The sequence below is a fragment of the Lissotriton helveticus genome, chromosome 3_1, assembly GCF_964261635.1.
Source record: "Lissotriton helveticus chromosome 3_1, aLisHel1.1, whole genome shotgun sequence".
NCBI classification, from domain to species: Eukaryota; Metazoa; Chordata; class Amphibia; order Caudata; family Salamandridae; genus Lissotriton; species Lissotriton helveticus.
Genome location: NC_136061.1, coordinates 112001545 through 112024381, shown reverse-complemented (window position 1 = coordinate 112024381; position 22837 = coordinate 112001545). Strand labels below are relative to the sequence as shown.

Below are 22837 nucleotides of genomic sequence, written 5' to 3'. Positions count from 1 at the left end.
TAGAACCCACATTCCCTCGGAGAGGTACATTTCACCTACTTAACACGTTTAAGTTTTCCCCATCATGTAAAAAGGGTCATTGCACAGTCAAGCAATGACAGGTAGGTATGTCAGTCATGGGAGCCAAACTGCACCTTGACCAGCGCTAAGCTATGTCTACCCGACAAGGATTTAATGGTGGACGCAGATTTTACTTTAGGAGAGCAGTAAATGTACTTTGTGCGCATCTTTAGAAGGGGCACTAAATCAATCAATCAAAGCATTTATATAGCGCACTACTCACCCAGAGGGTCTCAAGGCGCTGGGGGAGGGGGGTCCGCTACTGCTCGAATAGCCAGGTCTTGAGTTGCTTCCTGAAGGCGAGGTGGTCCTGGGTCAGGCGGAGGGGGGTCGGGAGGGAGTTCCATGTCTTGGCGGCGAGGTAGGAGAAGGACCGTCCCCCTGTGGTGGCTCTTCGGATGCGGGGGACGGCGGCGAGGGCGTGGCCGGTCGATCGAAGGTGGTGTTTGGGAGCGTAGAAGTTGAAGCGGCTGTTGAGGTATCCTGGGCCTTGGTTGTGTAGGGCTTTGTGTGCGTGGGTGAGGAGTCGGAAGGTGATTCTCTTGTTGACCGGGAGCCAGTGCAGGTCCCTCAGGTGTCCGGAGAGGTGGCTGCGACGGGGGATGTCCAGGATGAGACGTGCTGAGGCGTTCTGGATCTGCTGGAGTTTCTTCTGGAGCTTGGCGGTGGTTCCGGCGTAGAGGGAGTTGTCGTAGTCCAGACAACTGGTGACGAGGGCCTGGGTGACCATCTTCCTGGTCTCGGTGGGGATCCACCAGAAGATCTTACGTAGCATGCGCAGGATGTTGAAGCACGACGAGGAGACGGCGTTGACTTGTCTGGTCATGGAGAGGGAGGAGTCCAGGATGAAGCCTAGGTTGCGTGCGTGGTCAGTTGGTTTGGGTGCGCTGCCTAGGGCGGGGGGCCACCAGGAGTCGTCCCAGGCAGAGGGTGAGGATCCCAGGATGAGGACTTCCGTCTTGTCCGAGTTCAGTTTCAGGCGGCTGTTCTTCATCCATTCGGATACCTCTTTCATCCCTTCGTGAAGGTTGGCTCTGGCGGTGGCGGGTCGTTGGTGAGGGAGAGAATCAGCTGGGTGTCGTCGGCGTAGGAGATGATGTTGAGGTTGTGCTGGCGTGCGATGTCTGCGAGGGGGCTCATGTAGACGTTGAAGAGGGTTGGACTGAGCGAGGAGCCTTGAGGAACGCCGCAGATGACTTTGGTGGCTTCAGATCTGAACGGGGGGAGGCGGACTCTCTGTGTCCTTCCGGCGAAGAAGGAGATGATCCACTCCAGTGCCTTCTCCTGGATTCCGACGTTGCTGAGTCGCTGCACTAGTGTATGGTGGCAGACAGTGTCGAAGGCCGCGGAGAGGTCTAGGAGGATGAGGGCTGCTGTTTCTCCGTTGTCGAGCAGTGCTCGGATGTCATCGGTGGCTGCGATCAGGGCGGTCTCGGTGCTGTGGTTGGCCCGGAAGCCGGACTGCGAGAGGTCGAGGGATCCGTTCGTCTCGAGGAAGGCGGCCAGCTGCTTGTTGACGGTCTTATTGACGACTTTAGCAGGGAACGGGAGCAGCGAGATGGGGAGGTAGTTCTTGAGGTCGGTGGGGTCGGCTGATGGTTTCTTTAGTAGAGCGCTGAGTTCGGCGTGCTTCCAGCTCTCCGGGAAGGTGGCGGTGTTGATGATGATGTCCCGCAGGTGGGGTGCGATGACAGCGTCGGCCTTGTTGAAGATGTGGTGAGGGCAGGGGTCGGTAGGAGATCCGGAGTGGATGGAGTTCATCGTGCGGACGGTGTCTTCGGTGCTGATCGGGGTCCAGGCGCGGAGGGTGGTGGTGGGGGGCGGTGGTTCAGTCGTGGCGTGCGTCGGTTGAGTGCTGAAGCTGTTGTGTATGTCCGCGATCGTGTTGTGGAAGTAGGAGGTGAGGGAGTTGCAGAGGTCTTGCGAAGGGGTGATGTCGTTGTTTCCGGCGTTGGGGTTGGAGAGCTCTTTAACGATGTTGAAGAGTTCCTTGCTGTTGTGTGCGTTGTTGTCCAGTCGTTCCTTGAATGCGGTTTTCTTGGTGGCATGGATGAGTTGGTGGTGTTTTCGGGTGGCGAGCTTGAGGGCAGTCATGTTGTCCGGTGTTGGGTCTCTGCGCCATGTTCTCTCGAGGGCTCGGCAGTTCTTCTTGGAGCTTTTGAGTTAGTCGGTGAACCATGGGGCTTTCTTGCTACCGGGTCTGCTAGGCGGGGTCTTCAGAGGGGCGAGGTAGTCTGCGCAGTTGCTGATCCACTTCGCGAGGTTGGTGGCCGCCTGGCTTGGGTTCGTTGCGCTGGTGGGTGGGTTCTTGCTCAGGGAAGTCGCGAGCTGGTCGGCTGTGATCTTGTACCAGCTTCTGCGTGCAGCCTGTTGCTGGTGGTGGTGGATCGTGGTCCTTGTGAAGCTGAAGTGGACGCAGCTGTGGTCCGTCCAGTTGAGTCCGGTGGCGTGGCTGAAGGCGATGTCCTTGCAGGATGAGAAGACGGGGTCGATTGTATGTCCGGCGTAGTGGGTGGGGGTGTTAACCAGTTGCTTGAGTCCGAGGTTGGCGAGATTGTCCAGCAGGGTGGTGGTGTTGCGGTCGTTGTTGTTCTCCAGGTGAAAGTTGAGGTCCCCGAGGAGGATGTAGTCGGCAGAGAGGAGGGCGTGCGGGCTGATGACGTCGGCGATGTCTTCGCTGAATTGTGTGCGTGGTCCCGGGGGTCTGTAGATGAGGGTGCCTCTGAGGGTGGTCTTGGGGTTGATGTGGACCTGGAAGTGCAGGTGCTCGACGGGTGCGAGGGTGTCGTCGGTGTTGGTCATGACGCGGATGGTGTTCCTGTGGATGATGGCGATGCCTCCTCCGGTCTGGTTGATGCGGTCCCTTCGGATGATCTTGTAGCCGTCTGGGATGGCGATGGCGATGTTGGGTGCTGAAGAGGCGTTCATCCAGGTTTCCGTGAGGAAGGCGACGTCTGGTGAGGTTGTGTCGAGCAGGTTCCAGAGCTCGATGGCGTGTCTGTGGATGGAGCGGGTGTTGAGCAGGATGCATTTCAGGTGGCTGCTGCTGTTGCTCGTCTTGGTCTTGCTTGGTGCAGGAGTATTGCTGGTCCGGATGCAGGTGAACTTGCAGACGTTGCAGCAGAAGGGTCCGTGGGTGCGTCTCGGGGTGGCTCGGTAGCATCCTGGGATTCGTCCGGCGTTGAGTGCGTTGAGAGTGGCGGCGTCGTACGTCCGGCGGGTGGGCTGAGGTCTGCGGGGGCCAGGGGTCCTGGCGCTGGGCGCGGTCCAGGCGCGGACGGGCTTACCTTTGGCGCTCAAACGGTACTCCCGCTGCGCGCGTCCGCTGCGCGGTCGCTCTGGGGGCGTCATAAGAAGGGGGACGAGAAGGCGGGTCAGCTGGGCGGCGGGAGCGGCTCGGCCAATGGGCCGGTGGTGGGCAGGGCCTGTCGCGAGCTGCGGCGGGAAACTGGCGAGCGGGCGGCTCTGCTGAGGCTGGGCCGCTCGGGGGGAGAGGGGGGCGTCTGCGGCGAAAAAGGCGGCAAGGCTGGCAGGCAGGAGCAGGAGGCGGCAGGAGGAGCGAGGGGGTGACCAGGCCTGGTGAGAGGCGCATCATAATAGAATAGGAAGAAATGTGGCTTATGCTGACAAATAGAGGGAGTGGTTCCTTGAGAGTAAATATTGCATTCCACTACAACTACAGACCAAAGTTAATAAACCAACATGTAAAATGCTAACCATCACGATAAGCTAAACCGGAGCACAGATTTTACATTTACAGGATACAAATGTATTTTGGGAGTACATACTGAGCTGTAAGGTGATGGATGCCAGTAGGGCATGAGGGTGTCAAGCAGGCTAAAGGGTGGTTATCTCTATGCGCTGTACTTTTATCTTCATCTCTTTTTCCCAACCCTCCATCTCAGAGACCATGTCAAAGGTACCGACGTGTTAATATGCAACAAAAATAGCTTCAGAGGGTCAATGACAGAGGGAGGTCACTGAGAAATTCCTTTGCTTCTAAATAAATATACTAAGAAACAGCAACGTGGGTGGGCACGGGAGAACCAACCGTGTTCGGTGAGCCAGGAGGCACACACTTTGGGTTAGAAGGAACCACTAATCTCTTATGCCCAGTACACAGCAGAGAAGCACTCACTGAGTTAACTTTGAGCAAATATTGTGCCACTTAAAAAGGATCTGAATACCCAGAGTGATGCAGAAAGGTGACAGGCTGCTAAAACAACATTACTCACAATTCACATAGATCAGCTCATACTTACTGCCAATTGAGTGTTTTCTACTCGCTCCACTCGCATGAAAGTAAAAACGTATTACAATTCAAAAGAAAATAAACAAGTAATACGACCGTTATGCACCGGAAAAAAAACACATTAAAAAATAATGTCAGGCATGGAGTGGAGGAAAAAAACTATGGTATTGGGATGTTTAACAAATGTATCAGTAAGTTAATCTAAAGTTATTGTCGCTACACAACATTATCTAATGCAATGGCAGCAGCAGAAGTGCTTTTTAAGGGGGCTGACTCCCACGGTCACAGGTCAGGAGCCTACAGTACACCAAGCTCTTCAGCTAAAGAGATAAGAGGGAGAAAGAGGCCCCTCGTGGAAAATGAAAGTTAACATGACTGACGTCAACATGCTGATTCAAGGCAGAGATGGTTGATATTGTATTTCCTGCACAGGTTACATACACTTTGTATCAGAATTCTAGGCTTGCACACCTGGGTCACATTGGAAAGAGTATCAAAAGAGAAACACCGCATCTGTGTATCGGGGATACCGCATAAAACTGCCTCCAATCAGTTAAGACTGTAGTAAACCCGACAGCACCAAGAATGTGGCAATATTCCACAAGAGCACAGCAGGCACTGACAAAGACATATTCAACTGTTTGGCCTTCGCTCATTTCCCTCGCATTCCACAGATTGCTAAACTGAAAAGAAAGCAGTGTATTTCATTCTTGGTACATTTTTGTTGGCTGCAAAGGGGCCTGATAAAAGGTACTGAGGCATGCAAGAGCTGTACATTGTCTGCTGGTCACATTCTTTAAATATTCAGATTCACAGACCAACCCGCATCCACAAATCAAGGTTATGATGCCTCAGTGTCTTAGACCTTACGCACAAGTTCAAGTGAATGCACTTCTTTCTGCATACAGAACACTAAAGCAAACGCTTCCAGCAACGTAAGACATACGCGCCAGACATATACACTGAGCCACGTAAAGCCCATCTGATTCCAGGGCGTAGGCAGTAGCAGGAACCAAACTGAACTTTCTGTAAGAGAGATCTAGTCTAAGGACCCCTGGCCACCTTTTGTTAGTTACAATGATTTATTATTTCCAAACTCTCCAATTCCTTTTACAGGCTAAAGGGCTTTCTGCAGAAAGGCAGAGAGAGAGATAGTCCCTCGCTGGGGCTCAAGAACTACCCCTAGAGGAAAGACCAATAAATATACATGATGATCTGATATCCTCCCTGCCATGGATGGAAGCAACACTTTGAATAATTCTTGACCAGAAAAACTCTCCTCAATGGAGTCGATAGTATCCTCGCTCCAATTGACATTAAACTTTTTAGAGGGTTAAGAAATGGGGCACATTAACACAACGTGGATGGTAAACGCAACCCTTCGGCCATATATTGGTGCTCAATTAGATAGGTTTATTGTTAATAAAACTAATTAAATTTATTTTAACAACTTTGAAAGATTAACAAGCTTAGTGGACCTGCCATGATCTGAACCTACGCGCATGAGGTCAAACAGATCCCTACAGTGTGTGCATGTATACACAGAGCCACCAGATCCAGCAGGAAGGGAGCAGGAACTGCTGTTATTTTGGATTTTGATAAAAGTGGAAGTATTATTTGGGTGTGTGAGGGAACCTGACCGGTGTGGAGGCAAGAGCGCCCATGGGCAGAAAAAAGTGTGTGCGTGCTGCATGTTGGGGAGTCTTCAAAAGTGGGCCAGTATGGGTGAGGTAAGGTCTCAGATTCATGAAAGTGTGGTTCTCAACGGGCACCTATAAAACACAGTCAAAGGGGGCCTGGTGGGGGGTGCAATTCTCAAAGTCCTTGGAAAATAGTATTAATAAATCTGTTAATACTATGAGGTATGAAGGTTAAGGGCTGTGACCCTTCTGGACTGGGTCCCCAGTGGCAACATTACCAAAAGATATGCATCCCGATATTAGGAGACCACGCTGCAGCTCTTATAACAGAATGGCTTGGAGACAATTAATAACCATTGGCAAAGCCAAATCGGGCCGGCCTTGGAAAGCTATTGTAATGGTCACAGTTTTATTCCAAGCACATGCAAAAACAAAAAAAAACACACACATACATACATGCCACTACCATATGCTTGCAATAAAAATTGTACACTAGAAATAGAATAACCATTAGAAATGCTTGCAATACAACAGCGTAGATGCTACCAAGCATGCTGGTGCACTTAGAAAAGGTATTGAAACTTGGGTTTTATTGCCCATCAAAGGAAAACAAGGTTCCGAATAGCGTAAAGAAAAGGTGCTATTGGCTTTGAATTTCTGAAGGCCTCGGAATCCACAATTAGACAATGGAAGATAAGAGTAGGACACTTCAGAGAAATTAAGTCATAAGAGAGCTTGGATGCTACCTATGGTGATAAATGGAGACCATATGGCTTATGTCGACCAAGGGAAGGAAAAAAGCCAAGGAGTTACTCCTCTGCTAGTCAGGGTGGCCGCTTCTTCGCAGGGGTTGAGCAGATTGGTGCATATTATAACAACTGAGTTTGATCCTATGTATTCACGTTGAGGACCTTTTATGTTGGTGTACGCCTTCAAGTTACTTTTACTATTTAGGCACGACTGTGGAGGGCCTTCCTTGAGTGGAAGTGGGCCTTCCAAAAACTGTAATACATAAACGTCATATTAAGAATTGCACTTTTGACTCCTACTCTACTCACTCTATTGTCATCTTCCTATCTCTCTCATTTTTGATTTTGTTTACAATATTTTTGCATTACTTGCCAATGTTTCCTTGTTGATTTTTTCACTTACGTTGCATTTTATGCTTCCTCAATTTTACTTTGCATTGGTTATCTTTGAGCATGTTGTTGATATTTGTTTGCTCTTCTTGTTTCGTTCCGAGTTACTTCATGGAACGTTAAGGGATTGAACAATCCCATTAAAAGGCAAAGGGTGCTATCGCACCTGGCTAGAATGAATACTGATGTCGACCTCCTCCAGGAGTCTCACCTCTCGGAGGCTGAGGCGAATAAACTTAAACGTTGTTGGGTGGGACAGGTTTTCTGTTCCCCCTCTGTTGCAAAGAAAAATGGTGTATTAATTTTGTTGCACAAAAAGTTGAATGTTTCTTCCATTACTCACGAATGTGACACTGATGGCCGTTGGGTCATTGTTGATATGCTTATTGATAACATTCCCCTAACTCTCTTTGACGTTTATGCTCCCACAGGAGTAGATAAGTCTTTCTGGCCCTCGATTTCTGCTAAACTGGCCTCTCTCCCTGGGAATTACATTCTTCTCGGTGGGGATTGTAACCAGATCATGGACCCCTTCCTAGATCGCCATTTAAAGGTCAAATTTGTTCCTTCCAGGATGCACTCTCAATTTATTAACACTACCCAAAACAATGCCATGGTTGATATCTGGAGGTTATGCAATCCTGACTTGAGGGAATATAGTTTCTTCTCTCCACCACACCAATCTCAGTCCCGTATTGACCATATCTTTCTCAGTAAATCCCTTTCTCAACATGCCATCCGTTCCGAGATAGGCTCCATTTTGATCTCTGACCATGCCCCGGTCTTTGTAGACCTGGATCTCCTCCCTTTCTCCCCTCACTCAGGCAGATGGAGATTCAATAATGCTTTACTCCAGGATCCCACCTTTTGCTCCGAGTTCTCCACCTTTGCCTCTGAATTTTTCCTTCTTAACCATACCCCTGACTCCCCTTTTGTTATGGTTTGGGACTCCTTTAAGGCAGCCTCTAGAGGTTTCATTATAGCTTTTGTGGCAAAACGGAAAAAATTAAGAGAGACCAAGTCCGCCCAAATCCTTGCCGATATCAAACGTCTGGAACTTGCCTATCACTCTTCCAACTCAGATTCTTCCCTTAAGCAGCTCATTGACGCTAAAATCTCTTTTAATAAATTCACAACCGAAGCGGCTTCCAACCTTCTTTTAAAATGTAACTCTCGCTACTACGGGGGCAAGAACAAAATGGGGAAGTTACTAGCTAATTACCTGAAGATTAGGAAGGAACGCACTAAGGTCGAATCTATTAAGACATCTAATGGCGAAACACGGTTTAAAGATGCAGAAATTCTTGCAGAATTTCAAAACTTTTATGACAATCTTTACACCCCTGAGAAGATTCCCTCCGAGGCGGACCTTCTCTCCTATTTCCATTCTCTCCCCTCCCCCCCTACATCTCATGTTGATTTGGCCCCCCTTGTTGCTGACATTTCCCTGAATGAAATATCGCACGCTGTCTCCAAATTGCGACACGGTAAAGCTCCCGGCCCCGATGGTTTCACCATTGAATTTTATACCCATTTCTCTTCTCTTCTCCTTCCTAAACTTCTTCTTCTGTTTCAATCTTTTCTTTCAGCAGGATCTTCAAGCGGTTCCTTTCAACAGGCCCTAATCTGTTTGATTCCTAAAGAGGATAAAGATCATACTCTTTGTAAGAATTATCGCCCTATCTCTCTTGTCAACACGGATTATAAGATTTTGGCTAAGATTCTCGCTTTAAGACTGGATCCCCTTCTCCCTGATTTAATTGGTCCCGAACAGTCCGGCTTTGTTAATGGCCGCCTCTCATCTGACAATTCTCGGGTCTTTCTTAACATCATTAGTCGAGCCTCCCACTTAGATCTTCCCTTCGCAGCTCTCTCTTTGGATGCTGAGAAGGCCTTTGACCGGATCGGTTGGGATTTCCTGTTCCAGGCTCTCCGTTGGATGGGCTTGCCTTCTACTTTTATTTCTATTATTTCCTTACTGTACTCTAATCCCCAAGCTTCTATCTTTCTTAATGGAATGACCTCTGATTATTTCTCCCTGCACCGTGGTGTTCGGCAGGGTTGTCCCTTGTCCCCACTCCTGTTTGTACTGGCATTAGAACCTTTCCTCACGAAGATTCGTCAGGACGATAACATTTCCGGCTTTGGTCCACACCAAGTTAAGCTTTCGGTTTACGCCGATGATATTCTCTTCTATTGCTCTGACCCTCTCTCTTCGCTACCTCCCTTTCTACAACAAGTCTCTTCCTTCTCTGATGTCTCTGGTTACCGCCTTAATGTCGACAAATGTGAAATTCTCCCGCTAAATTCTCTTTGTCAGAAACACTTATTTGCCCATACGGGTTTCTCTTGGCAGCCTTCTAAAATCAAATACCTAGGTGTGTGGTTCGCTCCTCGCCTACCTGACACCCTCAAACTGAACTTTACTTATGTTTCTAAAAAAATGGAATCGGCAATTACTCGCTGGCATCCTCTCTTTCTTTCCTGGTGGGGACGCTTGAACTCTATCAAAATGATGCTCTCTCCCCTTCTTCTGTATACTATTTCCATGCTTCCATTACGTATTCCAGCTTCTTTTTTCAAAACAATTGACTCTTTGCTTCTCAAGTTCCTTTGGAATGGTAAACGGTCTCGGATTGCGATTGCTACTCTTCGTAAAGATAAAAGTCAGGCTGGGGTTCGCTTTCCCGACTTTAGGGTCTATCACAGAGCTTTTACCCTAAAACAATCTGCCCGCTGGCTCTCCTCCGATTGTCCCTTTCATTCTCCCATTTGGCTCACCATGGAATCCTCCTTCATCTCCCCCTTCAATTTCCGGGAAATCTTGTCCTTCACGTCTTAACCAATTTGTCTTCGTACTCCTATTATCTCCCACTGCCGCTCTCTTTTACTCCCCTTCTTATCCTCCTCATACCCTTCCATGAACAGTCTATCTGGTACAATTCTCTCCTAAAGATTCGCAATCACACCCTTTACTGGAGGTCTTGGCACTCCCGAGGCCTGTCTTGGATTTCTCAACTCATCTCCCAGGATCTACCTCGATCCTTTTTGGATCTTCAGTCCTCTTTCTCGCTGCCCCCCAGCGCTCGTTCCCAGTATGACTCCCTGCTTCCTGCTCTCAAAGCTTACCTTCAAACGTTGCCTCCCTCCTCTAATATTCCCACGGAATATGCGTCCACTTCCACATTATTGGATTCACAGCCTTCTGCCTCATCTTTATATAATTCTTTCCGGATCATACTTACTAGACCAAAGTCGAAGACGGAAACTGCTTGGGAATCCGACCTTGCCTTTAATCTACCCTTTCCTCTCTGGGACAGGATTTGGTCTAAGCTGCATAAATCCTCTAGGGCTGCTCAGAATACCCAAACCTTGTACTTTATTTATCACAGAATCCTTTTTACCCCGCTTACTCTATCACATTTTTCCTCTGATACTCCTTCTACTTGTTGGTCCTGCCCATGTCCCTCAGCAGACCTGAAACATATGCTGTTTGCCTGCCCCCCTATATCTAGATTTTTGAACTCAGTTTGGATCCAATTGCAAAAGATTTTTTATTTCCTCATCCCTTTTTCTCCCGCTGATGTCTTTTTGGGTTCCCTCTCCCCCCATCTACCCCAATCTCCTCACCAGTACCAACTCCTGGATCTCTTCATAGCAGTAGCATTTCATACTATCACTTCTAATTGGAAAGATGCCACAAACGTTTGCTATAACGCTTGGTGGAATGCAGTCTGTTTCCATCATAGGCTGGACACTAACTTCGTTTCCCCTATTTCCTTGGTAATCAAACGTGACCTCCTTTGGCTACCATTAGTTACCTACCTGTCTTCCTCTGCCCCATCACGACCTTCCCTCTCTCCCGACGTAGTTGAAGTACGCAAACCTCCATGAATCCTCCCCCCCCTTTTGCCTTTTTACAGCCTTGCTTGTATTTTGCATTTTATATTTCGCTTGTTATTTTTGACTACTGCTTTACAGTTTTGCATGCTTATTGATGCTTCACTCATATGCCTCCTCGAATTATTGCTTGTATTTTTTCCCTTAATCAATTAATTGCTGTATTTTACTCCGATGCATTTCAATGCTATATCCATTGCTCTGTTTTTTCCTCCCCTCCCCCACTTCTTTCCTTTTCTTCAATAAAATTCAAACTTAAAAAAAGAAGAATTGCACGTCCGGGGACATTCTCCCCGCTTTTTTTTTTTACAACAGGATGGTTACCAACATTCCTAGCTCTTGAGGGGCGTTTAATTTTTAGATCAAGAAAAAAAAAGAAATGTGAAATAACCTTATGATAGTGTTTCATGGTTGCCTTAGTCTGGTTAGATGGGAAGGCACCGATTGATTGTTTATAGGAGCGCCCCGCCCAAAAATTGGAGGTAGAGGAGAGGAGTAACATACACTAAAGATAGTAGTGCAATACAATTCTCGTTTTACATTTAATCTGTGCGCGCACAATAATTAGATCCTGCACATTGTAGTTGTAGTCTGAACTTAAGTAACTGCTACCAGTGCGTTCAATGGAAATACAGAAGTGCAGGTCCTCACGCTCCAGAGCACCCGTTTGCTCCTGGGAAGCGCCGGTAGTCTTCAATGACATGCATTGCAGAGGTGCTGAGAAGCGCAGGTACTTTCCCTTTCAAATGAAATAAGTAGCGGACAGGCCCTGCAAAGAGGCCAGCTGGCTAGTCTCCTAACATACTGGGGCAGCCGACCGCCGTGCTGTCCCCTTGCAGTGTGGGCAGCCTAGTACACCGGGAACGTGCCAGGGTCCCAAAGTGCGCCAGGTGTCCCTCCGCATAACAGGGTGCTACTCCCTGGGGTGGTCTGAATCGACATGGAGCTTGCGTGAGGGAGGAGGATGTGCGCCAGACAGGCTCACACCCCCGACCCCGGAAGGATATGGGTATGAAGGGACTGGCTCGATATATACCACTGTCCTTTCACAGCAACATTCATCGACCAGGCCTTTCCCACCACAGACGAATGTTTTAAACTTCCAGTCGATAGAACGCGTCATCAATGTCTACTTTTCATGCTGAAAGCTTTGAAAAATAATGACACCGGACGATTAGCAGGGACGCACCGAATATAAGCAAAGGCAGAATAAACCAATCAGAATGTTAATGTGCTTACCCCCACCTGTGGCGCGACACTTCTCCCTCCCCCACAAAAAAGCACACCTCTGGGTGAAAGGATATCCATTGTGTATCTGTCCGCCCATTCAACCCCCCTCGTGAGGGGCCAGATAGAACCCCCGGCCGGCTCAGGACTTTGAAAGCGCGGAGAGGAAAAGGGAGATAATAAGGCACTCGGGGTGGGCCTACCCCCCTCCCCTCCCCCAGGCTCCATTAATCTCTTCACCTTCTTCAGAGCACGCCATAGATATCCGGACGCTACTTGAGGCTATGACATCACCATTGTCCATTACTTCTAATGGCGTCATGTCATGCATCTAATTCTGGTTACATATCAAACACAACAAACACTTAAACAAAAACCACAAGGACAATATTTAAAGGTGTTCCTAAAGGATACGCATTGGCCGTGTATAATAATATTGTCTTCGAACATGTAATCGTTGCAAAACACATCAACTGTCAATCTATTGAAGATCAGTACACAGTTCAACAATTTCACCTCAATATTTAATGTTTACTCATGTTCGACTGATTTTGTTTTATTTTCCCTTCTGGAATGTTGCTTACAAAGCGGGCTGTAAAAGTTAAGTCTACGGTAGGTACCTTTCAAAAAAATGCAAACTTATCAACATATTGCACATTTCATAAGACGATGCACTACGCAGAAACAGTCAATCCTGCCACAACACCTCGCAGTCTGCTCATTTCTCTGCTCACAGATCGTACACGGTCTCCATCCCAGCTTCCACTCTTTATGAAGTTATTTTTTATGAGGGACTATGGCGATGCACGTTTTGTGGACAAATCTTGCTCTGTAGACAACCCAGATCGTCCTCACTAGCATTGCCTCACGCTTGCTTCTTGGGCCAGAGTTCAGAAGCTGAGTCCAGGCTACAGGCTGGTAGTCTCCAAGGAAAAACCACCAGCCCTAGAGGGGCGCCATACACCAGACATTAATAAACACCAGTGAACTTTGCGGAATGCGGCTCTGGCTGCGAAAGCACCGCTCCTTTCCCGAGCAGATAACATTCCAGACCCCACCCTGGACCCAAGAAGGGAGCTCTCCCGCACACCCGGGTCTAATGCAATATTATTAGTCTGTATTTAAACAAACATCATGATATATCTACAACGTACATCGGTAAATGACCATAAACTAAGGGGTATAAACACAATGCAGTACACCTGTCTGTCCTCTACTGTGATTTAATATAATCCGAAGGTCCCTGTTGAACAGCGATGCAGAGGATTTCAAAACAGCTACTTTCCCAAGAGTATAAAACCCCCAGTAATGTCAAATCATGTTTTCAAGTCTCGTGCATTTAACTTCATGGAGTGATTTCCACAAACAAGATTAAATAACGTGGTCTATTGGCGAGACCCTATATAACTCCCATCACCAGCAAACACATATTAGCTTCCCCTTAAAGTTCTCTTCTCGTTTGCATCAATGGTCGTATAACTATCGTAGTATTAGGTTATTGATGTATTCTTATGGGTGTACAATAAAATCAATTTAACGAACGTGGACTGCAGTGTGTAATGAAAAAAAGTATTGTTTCACAGTGAAATACATTAATTTTGTTATAAATGTTGTAAATAAATAAATAAAATAAAGTTCACAAGTAATTTCCAACACCCCAAATCCGCCCACTCAACTGCCCTCCACCAAAACGTCCCATTTAGTCCCCTAAAGGGAACCCCACGTATTCCCACCAGAGACTGGTGAAGCAGATCAAGTTCTCGCAGTGTACGTACCCCTCCTCTGCCCCTTAAGAGAAGCTCTCGTGATGACCCCAACCTAAGCCCCGATCTAAAAAGCTACAGAGAAGCCCTCCTCATTACCCTGCCCCTTCACCTCGGAATTCACCCCCGTGTCCGGATTTCTGGCTGGTGACTTCTGCAGCTGCAGCCTGAAAAGACCACTTGGTCCTGAAGAAAACGCCCCTGGGTACCCGCTGCACTAGAGTCCTGGCTCCAGCCGCCCCACGTCTGCCCCGCAAGGCCGCCTGCCACCATCACATAGTGCCTCATCCCCAGGCGCCTCAGACCCGAAAGAACCCTCTCAACCCACAGCCACACCGCACTTACTGTCTGGGGGACCTGTGGTCTGTCTGCTGCTCGCTCCTCTGTTGACCGACTTCACTTTCTCTGGTTTGAATCACCCGCTCCTCACACACAAACACCCAGCCTCCTCCCACTCCGAGCCCTCTCTCCTCCCATTGTGAGACAGAGCGGAACCTGCCTGACTCTAAGATGTCTGGCCTGACCCTTACTCATACAGTAGTCCAGAGCCTTAAGCAACCCGTCTCTCGTGGAGGGAGAGGAGCATTCCCTGTCAGTGTGAACGGCCTAATGAGAGCCATATTGTAATACAGAAGTTCTATCTCCCGTCTTTAATTTTCCGCAAGAGATCTCTCATATACAAAAGATCGTCTATTTCTAAAATGCACTCCAAATAAATATTTTACCGTGAATATAAATAAAATAAACTTGGAATTAATTGGTCAAATATTTTTTTTGTCAATGTGATTGAATAACTCACTATACGTTTGTATTTGCCAACTTCTTCCTCGCGTTTCACGTTCTGTAGAACAGCAATATCCAATCTAAGATGGCCGATCGCTTGTCCCACTATGCAGCCCTCGCCTACTCAAAGTTTTGATTGTTTATCTTGTCAGGTCTGCAGCACCCCAAATTGCTCCAAACAATGCGGCGCCAGACAGTAATGAGCAACAGTAATTATTAGGCGGATATTGAGAGAAAGTGAATTTCATTCAAGTAAAACCTATGATTTTCAGTTGAGCAAGATCCATGCCATACATGCCAATTCAGGCCTGAGACTACCGATTTTTCAAGCCAAAAATGGCTTTATTGTAGCTGTCTCCCGCCTGAAATTGCATTTTGTACAATTGAAGTCAATGTGGAATTTTCATTCTCCCGACTTTTTTATTTTAAATCTCCCACGTCCCTGATCTAAAATGTTGGCATGTAATTGTAATTATAGCGTACCTGGAAGACTGTACGCCATCAGAGGGAAGGAAACGCACATGAACACTATAGAATTGTTAAACACCACGCGCACACGAGTTATACTTTTTGATGAATCTTTATTCCCGGAGCGCCGGGAGCTACCAGCTTGCCTGTTGCGGTCGGCGCCAATGAAACAATATGGCCGCCTTCCGCTTCCCGTCCCCTCGCTTCCTGTTCCGGGGACGGAACACTAGACCGCTACTACATATCTCCCCCCTTTATGCATTACCAAACAATATAACAAAGTTCTTACTTCCAGTTCATATCATAGTCCTTGAACTTCTCCGGTACCTTTACTCTGCGTCCCACTCGGGTCTTCACACTCTCACCATTTCTTTCTCCGTCCAATGCCTCGTTCTCTGTCTGCTCTCTAAATCCTTCTCCATCTCTGTCCGTCACTTCCCTTTCTTCTTCTACCTTGCATCCGCTTCTCTCTCTCATTCTCATTCCTTTATCTCCTTCTCCATCTGCCACCTGCTGTACTCCCTCTTCAACATTCTCTCCGTACCCTTCGCTACGTTCACTTTCTCTTTCTTCGTCGACATGCTCTGCTCCTTCCATAGTCGCTTCTTCCCACTTCAAGATCTTGCTGCACTTCGCCATTCTGTCCATTGACCATATTTTTCCGTCACTTAGCAGGGCTGATCGGCCGTAGGGCTCCACCACTTTCAAGGGCGGTGAAAACTTGCTCTCTCCTTTTCTCTTCAAGATGGCCAGCTTTACTCGAACCCAATCACCCTTCTCCAGCTCCGCTCCTTGAGTGTTGCGTCTCTTGTTGTAGTAAGCTGTGTATACCTCTTGCGCTCTTTCCAGATTTCTTCTGACCACAGCTGGTGACCACTTGCTCTGCACCACTAATTTCCTCCAAGCCGTGTTGTCTTTCGTGAAAGCTTCTCTTCCTCTTAAGACCTTGAAGGGACTGTATCCCGTGCTCCCAGGTGTGATGCGATAAGCCCAAATCATCTTCTCCACTTCTTTTTCCCAATCCAGACCATCATCTATGGCCGCTTGGATGGTGCCCATAATCACTCGATTGAATCGCTCCACTTGGCCATTTCCAGCGGGGTGATAGATGGGTGTGTGTTTCACTTCAATGCCATTTCTGTCTGTAAAGGCAATCCACTTCGCTGAAGTGAATTGGGGCCCGTTGTCGCACGTAATTATTCTTGGGATTCCCTCCCTGACAAACGTGGCACGTAAGAAACGCACCACAGCTTCCGTGTTTGCGTGCTCCATAATCTCCAACTCCGGCCACTTTGAGTATTTGTCGATGATTACTACCGCATATTTCTGAGTTTCAGCTTTGTCGAGGACTGGACCCATAATGTCCACTGATATCATTTCCCACGGTCCATCCGGTACCGGGAATCTCCCCAAAGGCGGTCTCAGCATGCTCTGTGATTTGTCCGCTTTTGCACATGACTCGCACTTTCGCACATGACGTTCCACCCGTGCATCGATGGCCGGCCACCAGTATGCTTGTCTGGCAAGGGCTTTCGTTTTCGTTATTCCCTGGTGCCCTTCATGCAGTAGTGACATCAGATGATCCAGAATGCTCTGTGGAGGAACCACCTTGTCACCTCTGAGTAAGAATACAGGGTTCTCCGCCAGTGACAGCTCGTCCCGGACCTCCCAGTACCTCCTTAGTTCTTCTTTCAGGTGTCTTTTTTCCGGCCATCCATGGACTACATACCCTTTCACTGCCTCTAAATCTGTGTCCTCCTTGTACGCTCTTTCCCATTCCTGAGCACTTATCACCTCTTCTGAGTCTTGAATAGTGGCCATCACATATCCTTCCCAGTTCTGTCTGTCACCGCTCCTTGCTCCTTCCATGGCCGCTGCTCTACTCAGGAAGTCCGCAACTTTGTTCTGCGGTCCCGGAATGTGTTCAACCTCATAGACAAAGTCCAACAATCTGAGGGTCATCTTGGCAATCCTGGGTGTCGCGTGATCATGGCCGCTGGACGTCAGTACTCGGACCAGCGGTTTGTGGTCCGTCTTCACCAGGAACTTGGCTCCCCACAAGTACTGCCTAAATTTCTCCATCGCCCAGACTACCGCCAGCATTTCTTTCTCCACCACACTGAACTTCTCCTCATTGGGAGCTAGCGAGCGAGAGGCGAAGCTGACTGTCGACATCTCGCCGGAGTCCGACTGCTGCATCAGGACTGCCCCCAGGCCGCGGTCACTGGCGTCCGTAGTGAGGATGGACACTGCACTCGGGTCGAATCCTTTGAGGGGAATGGCGGTGCTCATCTCCTGTTTGAGGGCATCAAATTCCATCTGCTCGTCTTTCCCCCACTGAAACTTATTCTTTTCCTTAAGTAGTTGGCGAATAAAGTGAGTTTTCGTGGCGAAGTGGGGAATGAATTTGCTGTAATATTCGGCCATTCCTAGAAATGACCGAACATCTTCTTTCTTGCTAGGAGTGGGGGCCTCCTGGATGGCTTTCATGTTCGTTCTTTTAGGTGTAATCCCTTGCCCACTCACCTCGTGACCTAGGTACGTGACGGATTGTACACCCAAATTGCATTTGGACCACTCAGCCGTGAGGCCATTGTCTTGCAGCGTTTGTAATACCTTGTAGAGTTTCTCATTATGGTCTTGCTTCGACCTGCCCATCACCAAAATGTCATCCTGAAAGAATAGAACATCCTTTACGTTTTTTAACAGTCTGTGCATGATCTTCTGGAAGACTGCTGCGGCGGAAGCCAGGCCGAAGGGCATCCTCACAAATTCGTAGCAACCAAAGGGTGTGATAAAAGAAGTGAGATGGCTGCACGATGGATGCAGTTTCACTTGATGGTAGGCTGACGACAAATCCACCGTGGAGAACCATTTGACATCTTTTGTTTTCGCCAGCATTTCATTGATGCGTGGTAGAGGGAATTTGTCAATGACAATGTTTTTGTTCAATTCCCTGAGATCCACGCATAAGCGTACTTTGCCGTTCGGCTTCTGGGCTACCACCAAGGGTGAGAGCCATTCAGCACTCTCTATTGCCCTGATCACTCCTTCTCTTTCCAGTCTGTCCAGTTCCGTTTGCACTGCCTCCCTACTGCGGAACGGGATGTTCCTTACTTTGTGCACGACGGGCTTAGCTCCCCCTTTTAGCTTTATGAGATGCGTGTATTTACCTAGTTCACCAATCTGGCCGTTGAACACCTTGGGGTACGCCTTCTGCCACAACTCTACATCTTCCTTGTTCTCCATGTCCATCAGCAAGATTTTTTCGATTCCTCCAGGGTTGAGCTGGATTCCCAACGCTCCTTGGTCCTTCCAGCTCAGCACCGAGGGGCCTTTCTCTGCCACATATAGCTTGCAACTTGCGTGGCGGCCTCTGAATTCGAAGGTGAGCGGACAGTACCCCAACATGGGAATTCTTTGTCCGGTATACGTGACTGGTCGCACATCCATCGGTAGTAGGTTCTCTTTGATCCTCGGTGCGAATAAGTCCTCCCAAACTTTCCTTTGTATGATGGAAATGGGCGCCCCACTGTCCGCAATCATCTCCATTGGTATTCCGCCGATGTGCATGTCCAGCCTGGGTCTATCTGTGTTCGACCCTTCCATTTCCAACACTTGGACATCTATGTACAGGAACTCCTCTTCCTCCACCGTGTCTTCCTGGTCGCTTGCATCTTCACGTCGCCCTTGGTCCACATAACGTACCATCGCGTTCTTCGGTTTCCTGCGGCACACCTTTTCGTAGTGCCCGAAAATGTTGCAATAAGAGCATTTGGCTCTGAACACAGGGCACGCCTTGTCATTGCCTAGATGGGCATTGCTGCCACACCTGTAACAGTGGGATCTACCTCCTTTGTTAGACTTGTTATCCGACTGGCGTTGTGTTCCACCTCCCTGAGTCCTCTGCGTCTCATTTTGCCTCGATCGTTCACTTCTAGTAGGTGTCATTATCTTGCATACCGTTTGCGACTCTCCAGCTTCTCTCTTTGCTGCTTGAGCGCACCGCCGTGATAATTCTGCTTTCTTGACCATCGCCCAAATTTCTTTGAGTGGAGCATCTCCGTTCACCCACAACTTTTCCTGTATGTGAGAGCTGGATGTGTGCATGATAATCTGGTCCCTGATTAGTTCATCGTGAAGCGTGCCAAACTTACACGTGAGGGCCAATTTCCGCAAAGCTACGACGTACTCATCCAGCGTCTCACCATTCTTTTGCTTCCTCTGAAAGAAGTTGTATCTGTCGATTGTGACGCACACCACCGGTCTGTAGTGTGCATCCAGGTCTGCAATTGCGTGACTAAAGACGTCAGTGTCCGTGGCAACCCTCTCACCTTTGACTATGGTGTCATACACCCTGATCCCTTCCGGACCTAAATTATGCAATAAGATCTTCTTTTTCCTCTTGCTCGAAAACGGGGTATCACCTTCTTCTTCCAATGCCTCCAGATAGTTAAGGAAGTACCTCTTCCAGTCTTCCCATTTCATCTCCGGTTCGCCTCCTTTAGTCAGAAACGGTACCAGTTGGGTGAGGGATGAGGTCTGGGCTGCCAATGCTGGCGCGTTCCCCCTGTCTGTCGCAGTAGTGATCGCCCGACTGGGTGGGCTCCCCGGCGTGTGCTGTCTCGCTGCGTCCTCTTCGCTGCGCTCTCCGTCGCTCTCCTCCCCCTGGACTCTCTTAGTGGGGTTCGATAGCTCTGGTCGGCTGCCCCCCTTATCTTGGTGTGAGGAGCCCTGTGCTTCCGCCAGTGTCCGCTGTTCTGCCAGGGTGCCTGGCTAGCTGCCTGTGACTAGGATGGTCCGATTCCCGCTTTGGCCTTGTGCACCCTGCGTGAGCGCCTCTTGTGGCGTTTGTTGTGCCCTGCCCCCACGTGGTGACTACGTGGTCGGGGCTGCCGTGTACCTCGCTGCTCAGGGTGCAGGCTCTGGTATGCTGTTGCCTCTCTGGGGTGCCGGTTCGTTTTCGCGCTTATGGTGTGCAGCGCGGCGGCTCCTCTGCCGCGCTCCGGGTGTCTCTGCGTTCTCTCGCGCTTGATGCGTGTAACCGTCTTCGCGTGCGTGGTTGTGGGTGTCACATCCCACCCTCGTCGCCATTATAGAATTGTTAAACACCACGCGCACACGAGTTATACTTTTTGATGAATCTTTATTCCCGGAGCGCCGGGAGCTACCAGCTTGCCTGTTGCGGTCGGCGCCAATGAAACAATATGGCCACCTTCCGCTTCCCGTCCCCTCGCTTCCTGTTCCGGGGACGGAACACTAGACCGCTACTACAAACACAACAATAACCTTTCACACAACGTTGCTAGAAAAGGGTTTGAAACATACTCCTATAAGAGGGGACTACACATACATGCCAACATTTCGAAACGCGATTGAGGTAGAGAGTGAAAACAAATCAGGCGCATTTATTTTCACCATTGACTAACTGTAAAAGTGGCACTTTTAGAAGGGAGACAGCAGAATCTGCTGTCAGCATGTATGACTTCAATACCCCCCACGCACCCCCACCTCTCCCTGCCCTACCTCGCCAATTACACTCCCTCCTATAACAGTTTTAGAACAAGGAATATGTACTGTATACCACTTATCTCTACCCTATTCCCATTACTTTATTTTAACTATAGCATTAATAGTTAAGCAGAACGAACACGGTTTAGTGAAAGCGAAAGCAGGTACATTAATATCTGAAACATGAAGCAGCCATCTTTAATTCTAGTGCGCAGCTGCAAAGATTTCCCACCAAAGTAGAGAGTACGTCAAACCACGTGAGTATGGCAGATGCAGGCGCAGTACACATCCCGCGTTTGCAGCGGCCATGTTAGGTCACTCGAGTTACTGTTAGTAAAAGCACATAGTTAAGCTTCCCCTAGATACTAGAAATATCATGTGGTGCAATGTGGACTGGGGGTTGGTGCAGACCGGAATAACAGGCGTGGAGGCCGTATGTACTTGGCTATGGTAGCTGTTTTTTATTGTGGGATTAACAATCAGGGTAGGGGCAAGGTTTGAAGACTGGAAGTCGGAGAATCTTGTTCTTCTTGGTCCGCCGGTAAACGGATCTTCCGGGGCGGTCGGCTGGTCTTCCGGGGGAAGCTCCGGTGTAACCTCGGAGGGAAACAGAGAGGTAGAGGGGTTTTAGTCCTTTTCGACACGGACTTGTGGAGTACTAACACCAGCACCGGGTCGTGTGGGGACAAGAATGAACGTGAGGATGGGAACGGAAGGGAGGGTTCAAGCGGAAGGGAAGAGATGGTGGAACGGGGAGAAGACGGGTGCTCCAGTGAGTGAGGGGCGGGGTTTTAGGGCTATGGTACACGATTGCGGTGCAGTGATACTACTATATATATTTACAGTGCACGGGTGAGGTCTACGTGAGATCTATCAGTATACAGATATTTACAGTTATCTACAAGGGGAAACGCGGAGACGGTAACAAGGTACTCACGCGCCCCGCCGTGACTCTCCGGCGAGTCACGGCCGCTCTCCAGCCACCTCCAGAGGACTCCACCACTCCTCGGTCCAGACGTCCTCCGCTTCCTCTTCGTTACTCCTCTCGCTCCGTCCACTCTCCTTCACTGGTCCACTACGCGCTGTCTCCTGCCACGAGTCGGCTACCTGGAACGCTCTCCTCTCTTCGTCCTCGGCTTTTCTGTCTCTCGATCTGTTGCTGGGGGCGGGACTTCCGGGTTCACCGCCGGTCGCTTCCGGGTTGTTACTTCCGGGTTCTCGGGGTTTGTGGGAAACCGCATCCGGGTTAGCGCTCTGTCCTGTCTGTCGGTCCGAGTCCTGCAGGGAGACAAAGAGAGGTGGAGTCCTGGTCGTCAGGGACGCAGGAGGGTTAGTGTTCATGGTCTCCCCGTTCAGGTACCGCCCATTCAAGGTGAGTGGCGCTCCCACTCCACATGCAATTATTAGTAAGACAAAACATGTTGATTAGTACATTATGAGTTATTTTGAGAGGATTGAATTCGAGCAAGAATCTTTACGTATGAAACCTTGCTCCATCAATCCCCTCTTTGATGGTATTCTATACCATCACCAATTACAAAAACAGATGCCAACTTTTAACATTTTCCCAATTCCATTTCTTCAAATACTTGATTAGGTATTTTCTCATTATTTAATTGAACGTTTTTCATTTTCTTATATAAATTTCCATTCAACTCTTCTAGCTCAATTTCATCAAAATGTATTTTCTTTCCTTTCTTGTTCACTGTATATATCTTTTTGTTTTTGCAGCACTTGCACCAAATCATTATCCCTAAAATCAATAGGGCTACTCACGATATTGGCATCAGTATTCTACCTAAAATACGTTTACCTACATTAGAAAACAAACTACCTATAGAGGAGAGACCATTAATTAGTCTCTTGCATGCACTGTCAACCTCCAGTGGTTTCAATTCTTCTTTCAACTGGGTAATATTTCTTGCATATTTCCCAATCTCGACACTTTTGTCAGGTATGTATGTGCAACAATGTTGCATTTTCAGCATTCTACAGTGTCCACCCTCTTTTGCTAATAATATATCAAGAGCAAGTCAATTTTGTAAAACCATTGATCTCACCACAACTAATTCGGTATTGTTCATTAGAAATCCG

General features: G+C 48.5%; 1 protein-coding gene across 5 annotated transcripts in view; it reads right to left on the bottom strand.

Annotated features, from left to right (window-relative positions):
- The window catches only part of PIMREG (PICALM interacting mitotic regulator), a 665098-nt gene that overhangs the window by 299660 nt on the left and 342601 nt on the right, over positions 1–22837 (bottom strand). For 4 of the 5 annotated variants that reach the window (XM_078679328.1, XM_078679329.1, XM_078679325.1 and 1 more), the window contains exon 1: positions 14327–14443. The exons of the other annotated variant lie outside the window; for it this stretch is intronic. The gene's annotated coding sequence lies outside the window, so the exon portion shown is untranslated. Of the gene's footprint in view, positions 1–14326; positions 14444–22837 lie in introns of those variants that run through there. 5 annotated transcript variants of the gene reach the window in all.